We start from the raw sequence: 12,096 nt of genomic DNA on the forward strand, positions 1-12,096 counted from the left end.
CACAACCAGCAATGAGGTGTGCAACTGTTTCCAATTATGTTTTACAAAATCTACATTTGTCTGTTTCTCCCACATGTTCAATGGACTTTGTAAACCAACGTGTACGTAGCCCACTATCTTGTGCCACCAATATTAACCTTTCATCTCTTGGTTTAAATTCGTCTCTCCTTAACCATTCCTGTGTTCATTCCTGATCAACATGAGTTTCTTTCAAAAGTTGTCTATACTTGTAACTGTATTTATGCATTTTCCACATTTCTTGCCTTCTCATCTGGTCCTTCACCTTATATTCTTTCTTTTGTTTTTTGGCACATTCAGTTGCTGCCTGATTTTTATCTACTTCTGGGTTGATTTCCATTCCTGCTTGATGCCAATATGCTTCTGCTAGCCTAAGCAGGGAAGTCATCTTAGACTTATTCTCCTAATGTTTCAAAACTTTCACTATGTTTGGGTCTTGTGGGGTCAGCAGATATGTGTGGAGTCCCACAATTATAGATCTATACATGTAATCAATTTCGAGGAGGCCCACCCCTCCTTCAGAATGGGGAATATATACTCTTGGTATGCACTGATTTTTATTAATCATTTGGTGAGCATGACACATGCTTTTTGTTTTCCTGTCTAATCTATCCAACCCATTTTGGAGCCAGTTAATCACTCCAAAACTGTAAGTTAGGACAGGAAGAAAAAATTGGTTTATAGCTTGTATTTTGTTCCTAGATGTCAACACTGTTTTTGAGATTAATTTAAGTCTTCTAAAGTATTCCTTACTATGTTTTATTTGCATTTGTTCATGTTTTATTGTTGATCCTTCATCAGTTTCCAAATATTTATACATTACCTCTTGCTCAAGTTTTTTTATACCACATTCTTGTCCCAAACTGATGTTTATTTGGTGTTGCAGTTTTCCAGCATTAAAGGTTGCTTTTGCACATTTGTTAAGATCAAATGACATTCTAGTATCATCTGAAAAAGTTTTTACAACTTGGAGTTACACTTTCAGTTCCTCATCTGATGAGCTATACAGCTTTAAATCATTAACAAAGAGAAGATGAGAACTCTTTACACTTTGTTGTTTTCTAGGAGCCAAATTATAGCCATGACCTAAGCTGTTAAGTAGACAGCTTAATGGGTTAAGGGCAAGGCAGAATAGCAGCAGTGACAAATAGTCACCCTGGAATATCTCCCTTTGAATTTTTATCCCTGGAATATAATTTGTCCTTTATCATAGCTTAATTGCAAAGTGGTCTGCCACTGTTTCATGGTCACTGCAATGTAGTTGATCAGTGTAGGGTGTATCTTATATACATTTTTAAGCACCCTTTTATCCATGAATAGGATACAATTTCTTTCAATAAGTGATGATGGAAACAAAACATTAAATCTTTTTTATTTACAATTTCAGATGCATAATAAGTTGTACATTTATATTTTTATTCATTGTACTTCACCTTTTTTGTCTAATTATGATAATGCACCTTTGTAGGTAAGCATTTCTGAAAGATGGCTAACATTAGACTTATATAGCAATGTAATTGGTTTTCTGTATTCATTTAATTACTTACCTTCTTAATGATTTGCTTCTCACCTTTTGTGCAGTATTTTCTACTTTAGCTTTGGCCATACTCAGTAGTGATTTAAGTGTACCTTGGTTACTTGGTGGTTTTCCAACTGTGGGTCCCCCATACACACCCTTCTTTTGTGGACCACACATAAATGCACATGCAATTTTGCATTAACCTTCATTAAAAGACAACCTGAATCACTATCATCCAGCAATGTCCATACCAATTAATTATAGCCACTTGGCTGTACATACACCTCAAATGTTGTCCATGGAATACTGCAACTGGACACCAAAGACTGGAAGGCAAGCTTTTCAAGCAAGTTTCTGTTGTCAGAATGGTCCTTAATAAGTTAAGCACTTATAACTGCTGTCAAGACCAGGTGTTGCAAAAGCAATTAACAGCCAAATGTTGTGGCCAACAGAGAGCAGGAGGAGAAGGTAAAAATAATTTTCAAAACTGTTAGATACTTTACTCTGCCATGCATATAAACACAATTTTTAGCAGAATTAAGTGTCTGACAGCTTTTAAAGATATTCATTTTTCAGAGGGAAACTTCATTTTTGCCTTCTGTCTCCTTTGCTGCTCTGTATTTTGCCAACATTCAAAGACTTTGAAAGTGCTCCTATACTTTGTGTAATTAGTATTACATGGAGCAGATAAAGTTCCATGCACTGCAAAGAATTATGGCCAGATCTCACTGATCATAACCCGTATGTTCTATCAATGTGGTTGCCAGGATTCACTTCTTGAGCTTTGCTCTTGAGGTGAATTTCTTGGCATCTGTGTCTCAAAAACGTAAGTTGGTTGTGGTCAGAGTCCCAATCGTAATCCTCTTTGTTTGACTAGGATTAAAATGGCCATAGTAAATTATTCCAAGTGTCTTTACACAAATGCACAGTACCCCTCAAAAACCAGGCTAATGACTGTTTATCCTGATTAGAAAAGCATGGTCAGGTATCAATTATAACCCCATTGTTAACTGTATACACCTCAAATATCTGGTTTTGATAAAATTAAACACTTATGAACACAGCAACTAATTTCAAATTTGATTCCACACAAACATACAGCACCCCAAGCATTCCAACCTATTTTGTGAAAATGCTCACTGTCCTGCAAAGCCAGACTGTTTAAAATAAAAAAAAAATAAAAACTGCAAGAGTGCAAGTTACTCTCATCCATAGACAGACTCCACCAGCATCCAGCAGCTATAGTAGCTCTCCTGTGTTTACACGTAATCTGTTTGTATCAAAAATAAAAAGGAATGAAGCTAAAAAATAATGAGGGACAAAGGATCAGCAGTCAGGGATAGATTTTAAATGTTGCTCTCATACACAACATTTTTTTGCGTTAATATGCCTGTCCTGAAAGATATGAAGTTTGAACGTCAAATGTCTGAAATATTTAATGAATGTAACTATCAGTGATTTGCCGGAACCCCCCCCCCCCCCCACAAAGTTTAAATGGAATAAACCAAAAATATGAGGCAAAATCAGGAGCATTCTGTGACATTGGGGTACAGTTGTGAGCTATGTAATTTTGGCTTTGTTTCAGATACATAATAGGTACAAGCATTCCAACTTATTTCACACAAATGCACACTAGTCCTACAAAGCCAGGCAGTGACCTATGCAAATAAGAATTTAAGTTACTTTCATCTTTGTGCAACTCTCATGAAAATGTGATTTAAATGGAAGAAAAAAAGAAAAATGTCTCAACTTCTTTGCAAAAGAATTAGGGACAAAGCGAAATGAAGTTGCATGCACATGGCACACACAATAGTGACATCTAGCTGGCATTCATCCTCCATTGTGTTGGCCCGTCACTGATTCTAAGACTTCACTATTAATCCAACAGAAAACTCATATTTTAATGCAAAATAAGTTTAACAATGTTAACTACTTACTGTTTTGTGTGCATGGATATTTTATTCACCCCAAGGTCAAAATTTCATTGATGCTAACACTTGTGCATGAAGTCATGAAAAGAGAAAGAGAGATTGGAATATCTGTGTGCCTGATCTGCAGTGGAAAGTATTGCAGCATGTACGAGAACATCACTTTTGCAGTATTCAAAAGTAACTTCTAATGTTTTTTTTCTTTTAATCACAAATGAAATAGGCAGTTGGATTTGTCGTCTTTTCTGATCCTGAGATTTGTCTCAAATGCCACATTATATTTCATACTGTGTATTTTACACTAATCACTGCGAAATAAAAAGCATACTTCAATAGTCACCCTTCAGCAGAAGTTCTGTGACTATACAGTCAAAAACCAGTACACTACAAGTAAAATGACATTAAAAAAGTAAGATTTTGCTCCTCTGCAGGCAATACAAAACTTAAAATGCAATGTATTGAAAATGATGGCAGTACATTGCCTACAGACATGGCTAACAGAAAACACATAACAGGAAAGCTTGGATCACAGCTGGCAATATAAGTAATTTTTAAAACATTTTTTAAAAGTTTTATTCAATACAGTATCAGAGTAGGTGTCAGCAATTGTATGGACAGCATGTCAAAAAGCGGACAGGTAGAAACAGAATCAGAATGTTGAATTCCATTTTACACCTATGGAATTGATATTTTAAATACAACTTTTCTGATAAATCTATGTTTGAACAAGAGTACAAGTAAAATTCAGCAATGTTATGTGAAATGAGTGATTCTACATACCTGTAGCATGAGACTTCTCCAGTTTTTCACCACTCACTCAAAACTCCACAACAATGCACATCTCTCTAATCCTAATTGAATATGTTTCTGGGCGATAGTGGGGCACGTACTGTAGATGCAATTACAGCAGATTTGGCTCCTTGAGTGCAAATACTCACTGTGGGATTTAAATACTTAATTTAAATAAAAATGTTTAAAGAGTTAACAATTATTATGTTCAGCACTGCTAGCTAAAGTGTCGAATGTAACAAAACAATTTCAAGTGGCCAGCTGCCATGATGTTTGGTGTTGAAATGGGTCCCCCTGAAATAATAGTCCCTGGGCCGCTGCCTGAATTGCCCTACTATAATTCACCTCTGACTATGTCTCTCAACCTCTTAACACAAGAATTCTGGAGGAAACCATATAACTGGAGTGACAAAGGCTTAAAATTGGAGGGGGGGGGGGCAAAGGCTCAAAATCAGAAACAGATTTTAAATATTGCTTTTATATACTTAGCAAATGTTAGAACAAGTTTTGAATCAGCATGCATTTTCTGAAGGATATGAAATGTGAAACTCCAATATCTGTCATTGAACAATTTCAATCCCAAATAATTTGCTAGAAAATCACAACGTTTATGAGGAGCAAATCAAAAATATGAGAAAAAATCTTGACATTCTGTGATATTTTGGACAGTTGAGAGGTAGTTTTAACTCTAATGATTATATAATCTCAAGGATTTCATTCTTTGTCTGTTTCCCATATTAGGACAGGCTGCAAATATAAAATCAAATGTCACATCTCCGTGACATTTAAATATGATTTTACTTACCAGAGTTTGATCAATAACCTCAAAACTTGAAAGTATCAATAAGGTGGGTAATCAACCTTAAATTATCTGGTTGTCTTTTCCTTTGTTAAATTTAAACTGTATATGTCAACTACATTAGCAGTGACCAGTATGGACAGATTACTCTCCTTCATAGCTACTGCAAAAATTGTGCTTTGGTGTTTTTTATATGTGTAATGTTTCATTTTGCCTCACATTTATAAAGTTATTCTATCGGTAGCATGACTTGTAATGCATTTATTATCCATGGATTTCTATTGATGGTATGGTACTTAAAGGGAAAATATTTTGTCATTTTGCAGCTTTGGAATGACCACTATCACAGTTACCATTCACACAGTGTCCATTCTAAAACATCTAAATGTATGTTACTGCTCACGAGGATTGCTCTTGTTGAGGTACCTTGTTTTAAAAACAGAACACTACTTTACTTTTGTAGTAGAATTTGAGACAAAGCATCTGAGCTGCATTTGTCAGGAAATGGTTTGCCTTGTCAAATTATATTTCTTCACTGTGGTCTGGTTCACATAAGGATAACTTTTTTATGCAGTGTTCTGTCCTCTATGATTGGTATAATGTAAAAGACTAGACAGAAAAAGAAACTAAATTATAACCTGTGGTTTGCAGCTTAATTCCCTGCATGCTGATCTGTGACACTCATATTCAGCAGAAACAGATGTTACTTGTTTCGGAGGCTTTCGTTTGTGGCCATTTAGCAAACAGTTGCTGTGTGACTAAGCACAATCTATGGTAATTCTGCAATGAGTCTTTTCAACTGTCTGCTAAACAAGATGGCTTATACTTTCTCTTCTCTCTAGTAAAACTTAGCAGACAAAAGATTAAAAGAAAAGAAAATGCAAATAATTGTACATGGTGAATGACTTGAATGTATGAACTTTGGGTGAATGACTTGAATGTATGAACTTTGGCTTTATTACAGGTATGCATATCAAGAGAAGTGAAGCAGTGATTTAAACAAATTACATTATTTCAGATGAAACTTACATTTTGTGCTTCAATGCATCAAAACTGTCTTTCAAAATTAAAGAATTACAGAGGACTCACACCTTCTTCAACACCGTGTACTGTGTGTTGATTATAATGTTTTTTTTTATGTATTTACATTTGACTCATCTGAATGGACCCATTTCAGACACTGCTTGGGATGCATAACAATACTTAAGGAATTAAACAAAAAAAGAAAAGAAAAAAAAAACAGCATGTCAATAATTAAAAGATCAGACCAATTTATAAAGTATAGAACAGAATGCAACGAGTAAAGTCAGTCAAGTGAGAGTAGCTTCAGTCAAGACAGGTAGAAAAGCAAAGAAAAAGCAGTAGAAAATGGTGGAATTTATCTAACAGTATACAAAGTCATGAGAAATATACTCAATGTTTCTATAAGATTGCCTAACTCCCACAGGATAAATATTCCCCAGGATTCAATAACCAGTTTTCTCCGTGCAGCAATAGTGTAGGAGCTCCTGCACGGAATATGGCCGCCAAGCGATTCAGTAAACAAGGCTGGGAGCATGCATGAGCATGCCAGCACTATTCTTGCATGGACACCACTGAATAATGCTATTTACTTCATTTGCTAGTGAAAACCATGCAAATGAGGTGAATTAGTGATTCCGTAAACAGGCAGACATCCGTGCTAGAACAGTGCAAGGTGCAGAAATGTATTCGGCTACTAACCAAATACATTTCTGCAAAATTCAAAATGGAAGCATGACAGCTCAAAGTAAAGCATGTATTATAATCCTTAGGCATGCCAATGGCCAAATAAATGGCCACAGGCATGGAACAGTGTTGCAAAATCATAAAAATCAAAATTATTTTGGGCCGATTTTGGCTGTTTAAGCATAGGGCAGCGGCATGCAAACAGGATCATTCCAAAAATAAAAAAAATGTGAAAAGGTAATTTTAACTGAAATCTGCAATTTGCCATTATAGTCTATGGCATGCAGAATCAAAACATTAACAGGTAACACTGGTTGCTTAGGAGGAAGGCTATGTTGTAGTGGTGTAACCAGGGACTAAGGCAGTGGGGTATGCAAATGAGCAAATTTTACTGACTCACTAAATGGGAGACCATTCTTTGGCTGCACATAACCGTGTAGGAGCTATAAGGCAGTGACATAAGCAGGAGAAGCAGCTGACATGAAAAGGGGGTGTGTCATGCTTGGTGTAAGCACATTGCAGCTCCACGGCTTCCATTTGAGCTTGTCTAAGCAAGGAGGCACGTCTGAGGCTGTAATGACTTATTCCATGAAATGAAGAGCATGTTCGTGTCCAGGGGAGGGTCATTTCTCATTGCTTACCTTAGTTAAGGTAGAATGCACTCTGCACCCACACTCATACCTCCCAACCTCTGACAGCGAGGCATCTGGACAAGGTCAGAAATAAAAGTGGGACAAAGGCACAATGATAGGCTTGTGTTGTAAATATTGTCCTTACATACTGAGAAAGTTGTCAGGCTGAGGGGTTTGCAGTAGTGGGAATTTTCTGAAGGTTATGTAGTCTGAAAGAGTAATGTCTGTCATTATTCTGTAACACCAGTCTTCAATTATATGCAACTAACTTGCCATAAAAACACATGTTTATGTAGACTGGACAAAACCTCTAGGCAAACACCTGGACAATCTGCCAAAAATGTACAGTTGAGAGGTATGTCCACAACAGGATATGACATTTCAGGTAAGAAAGATGCCACACAAGCAGGAGATTCCCAGCCATTATATCACTAGGTTGTTGGACTGTTTCCACAGCGTCATCAGTCACCTGGCTGTAGCCACATCTCCCAACTGGCCTTGTTGGGCAGTAATGTACATAGCTGGGCTCACAATATTGGTCTGTGCATCATACATCTTGTATTCCTCTGGTAAAGCAGTGTGATGATCTGAGGATGTCTGTCACTAGGTAATGACACAATGTATTGCAGTGTCAGACTATATAGGTTCATAGGTGTGTACTAGACTAATGGCCCTGGAGCCTTTACAAGCCTAGCCCATAGAAGTGCCCTGGCATCGTGCTGCCTGATGTTAGTTTCCAGTGCCTCTATCAAGTAGAGCCACTGGAGTGACCCCCAGGGTGAACTTTCTATTTCCCATCCACTCATGAAGATTTCTCTTGAAGATAGCCAGTGAGGTGCTCTGCTTGACATGTATGGGAAGTCTATTCCAGAGCATGGGCAGTCTCTGGGTTATGAACCTGTCCCTTCAGCATGCTCTGTTGATTGTGGTAATGAGGTTGAGGTCTCAGGAGTGTGTGGTGTGGAGGGATTGGGATTTCTTTAGATGTAGCTTTTCTAACAGAACTGGGTCAGACATGGCTTTGTAAGTTATGCAGAGATCGCCTCTTAGTAGACAATATGAGACAGAGAATAGCTGGAGTTTTTTGAGTCTGTCCATGTACGACATGTGTCTAAGGCCTAGGATCTTCTTCGTGAGGTACTTTTGTGGCTTTTCAAGCTGTTTCATGTGTCTAGTGAAGTATAGGCATTATACTTGATGACTGGTCTAATAAGGGAAGAGTAGAGAGAGATGATGACCACTTTTTTCCTGGATCCAAAACCCTTGGTAATGAGATGTGCCACATCGAAGGACTTTCTGATCACAGTGGCAATATGGTGGTCGAAGGAGAGGTTGCTGTCAACCTGTGTCCCCAGATCTCTTATAATGCCTTCAGTGTTTAGTGGCCTCCCATCAATGTGGTATTTAGTGGGAACAGAGTTTTTCCCAAAGGGGATGACAACACATTTTTTGGCATTAAGCTTAAGGCTATGGTTTCGACACCAGTCATTGGTCTCAGTGAGACCTTTTTGTAGGATTTCTACATCATTTGGGGAGTTAATAATGGCTCCCAGCTTGCAGTCATTTGTGAACTTGGTCAGCTAGAGTCCCTCCGTGTTGGCCTGGACTTCTGAGAAGTAGATGCCAAACAGGAGAGGGCCCAGAACTGATCCCTGTGGGACTCCACTCATGACTGGTTGGCAGTCTGACTCGGAGATATATCTGAAAATGTCTGCTAAACAAACCCAGTACCCCTAGGAAAGACCTGTTTACTCCTCAGAGGTATGGCTGTAGCACACAAAACCCCAGACTGGAGTACACCCATCTCTCTAATGGAGTTGCACTCTCACTATAGAAGGTCATACTGGGCATGCTCCTATACTTAGAGACTCACAGGCCATGTTGGAACCCACATCGGACTATATGACTGTATCGTATATATATGTCTGTGCATACAGACAGCTATGTACACCTTAACTGTCCCTACACACACCCATCAGACAGGATTACCCTCAGCTGGTTGTAGGTGGCCCATATGTGATATATCTGCATCTGTTGAGTGTGATACACAGACATACGTATGGGCAACAGATAATATGTCAATCATACATGCACATAGATGTGGTGTAGAGTGATGCCCTGCTGTGGACAGTGGCATACTGGTTGTACCCAGTCGCATGTGCCAGCATAAAAGGTGAGCCCCATTGTGTAATAGTACTGAGGTGGGGGTTATAATATCACATCAGCTGCCTGTGTGTGTGTGTGTGTGTGTGTGTGTGTGTGTGTGTGTGTGTGTGTGTGTGTGTGTGTGTGTGTGTGTGTGTGTGTGTGTGTGTGTGTGTGTGTGTGTGTGTGTGTGTGTGTGTGTGAGCGTGTGTGTGTGCGCAATAACTGCATAATACTATAGCAGAAATAGTTAAATAAGTAGGGGTTCTAATTTCAATACCGACAACTATTGTAGGGTGTGAAACTTATCCCCTGTGGCTGTTGTGTGTGTAGGTTATACCATTTTAAGGGCTGTTGACCTCCTACCCATGACATTACTTTAAAAACCCCGTTAATGGCATCTGCCTCACATGCACCATGTAACACTATGCAGCCCATACCAGTCATCTGTACAGTTATACATTGGATATCCATATGTTTGCAACCTATATGTTGTCTGTGTCCCCTGACAATAAGCATTCCTGTGATATCATTGACAAACATTCTTTCTGCAGTTCTGCCTGCTGCAATCCATCTCTATCACTGCTACAGTCCGGCCCACAACAAAGGGTGACAATTTCCAATGTGTTATGGGCCTAATAGCAGAATGGTAATTGTGGCCAAGACCAAAGCTATTGGAGTGAGATATACAGTGTCACCAAGTGCATATGCACGTACTGTAAGGGCTGACTTACTGCTATACAGACCACATACACTGACAAGGTGTAACAATATGTGATGATAACTGATGAAGGGACAGGACTACACATTATCACTGCAGTACATACACAGTTCAGACTCACAGGGATTCATTTCAGATAACATTGCAGGACAGTTTGCAATACATACAGGACACATGTAAAGTACTAGTTGCATAGCCTCATAAGATGATACCAGGCTGCTGGCCTTGATGCCCTCATAATCCTGACCCAGACTTTCACCCATGTCCCTTCCAAGCCAGTACCTGTTTCCCCTGTCCATCTGGGACACACACAAGATCCCATGGGTGTCTCATCCTTTTCCCATGCAGTCGTCCAGCTTCCTCTTCCAGAGGGCTATACATGTACATTGCTAGACATGGGGAGGGAGTGTGTTTTACATACAGTGTATTGTGTGGGACACCACACTATCCTACCAAGTACTATATATGTCACAGACCAGGTGAGGGCCTTGCTTGCATGATGCATGAGTGCAATTTGTCTTACAGATATGCAGAAACACCATCAAGGCAGGTTTGGACATGTCCTTGTATGCCAGACGCAGATCACCTATGATCAGTCAGTATGAGACTGAGTACAGGGACAGGGCTTTCAACCTACCTATAGAGGATAGGAGTTGCAGACCCTGGAATTGCCTGGTCAGGAACCTCCATGGTCTCTGCAACTGCTGCATTTGCTTGGCAAGGTACATGCCAAAGGAGTCATTGTACTTGGTAATGTGTCTGATAAGGGTGGAGTACAGGGATGTTGTGGCCTCCCGGTTCCTGGATGACATACCCATATGTGTGAGGTGGGCCATGTAGACAGCCTTCCATAATATGGTGCCCACATGATGGTAAACTGTCAGGTTGCTACCAACCTTGGTGCACAAGTCACCTCACACCTGATTGCATGCTCAGTACATTATTACTGTCATACTTATTGTGGATGACATCTGCTACAACAGGGAAAATGATGCATCTCCTGGCATTCAGTTTGTGGCAATGCTTCTTGCACCAGTCATTAATTTGGTGAGTTCCTCTTGGGGGATGCTCATATCAGTAGGGGAATGTAAGACAGTGGCCAGCTTGCAGCTGCCTGTACACCTGGTCAGCCACAGACCACTGCTTTTGTCCTGTACTTCAGATACATATATCTCAAACAGTAGAGGCACCCAGACCGATCCTTGGGGTACACTTTGGAAGACTCTACTACCAGAGGTGGGTTCCACTATTTTGACCGAGTGGGTACTACCATTGGGCCAGTTACCTACCCATCTGATAACATACAGGACAGTGCCTAGTTGTGTAAGTGTATGTATCTGGCTGCCTGGGGATTATTGTGAGAGAATTGGGCTAGGTGAACGTAAGCATTGTTCACCATCTGCCCCTTGTCCTTGTGTGTGTGTTGACCAGTTCAAAGAGGTTGACCAGGTTTAACAGGCCTGATCTCCCTTTGACAGTACCATGCTGTGTGGACTCAGGCATTTCGATGTTGCTGATGTCCCTGTTCATAATGTCCTTGATATTGCCTTCCATGTCCTTGCAGAGCAGACTAGTTAGGCTGATGTGCATAGGATTGCCTAGGTCGGTAGATTGCTCTGCCTTTGTGTATAGGGATGACAATGGCTGTCCTTTGTGTAGATGGGATGACACAGGTGCTCAGGCTGTGTTTGACTACAGTGCGGAATGGATCTGAGAGCCCATGGCTGTGTTCATGTAGGATGCAGCCAGGGATGATTCAGGCCTATGGAGATCACTGTGCATTGCCTTTGAGAGGGCATTACAGACCTGCTTCCTGATGATATGGAGAGGGGGCAGGT

This window comes from Protopterus annectens, chromosome 4.part0 (genome assembly GCF_019279795.1).
Source record: "Protopterus annectens isolate FY-2018-M chromosome 4.part0, PAN1.0, whole genome shotgun sequence".
NCBI classification, from domain to species: Eukaryota; Metazoa; Chordata; order Ceratodontiformes; family Protopteridae; genus Protopterus; species Protopterus annectens.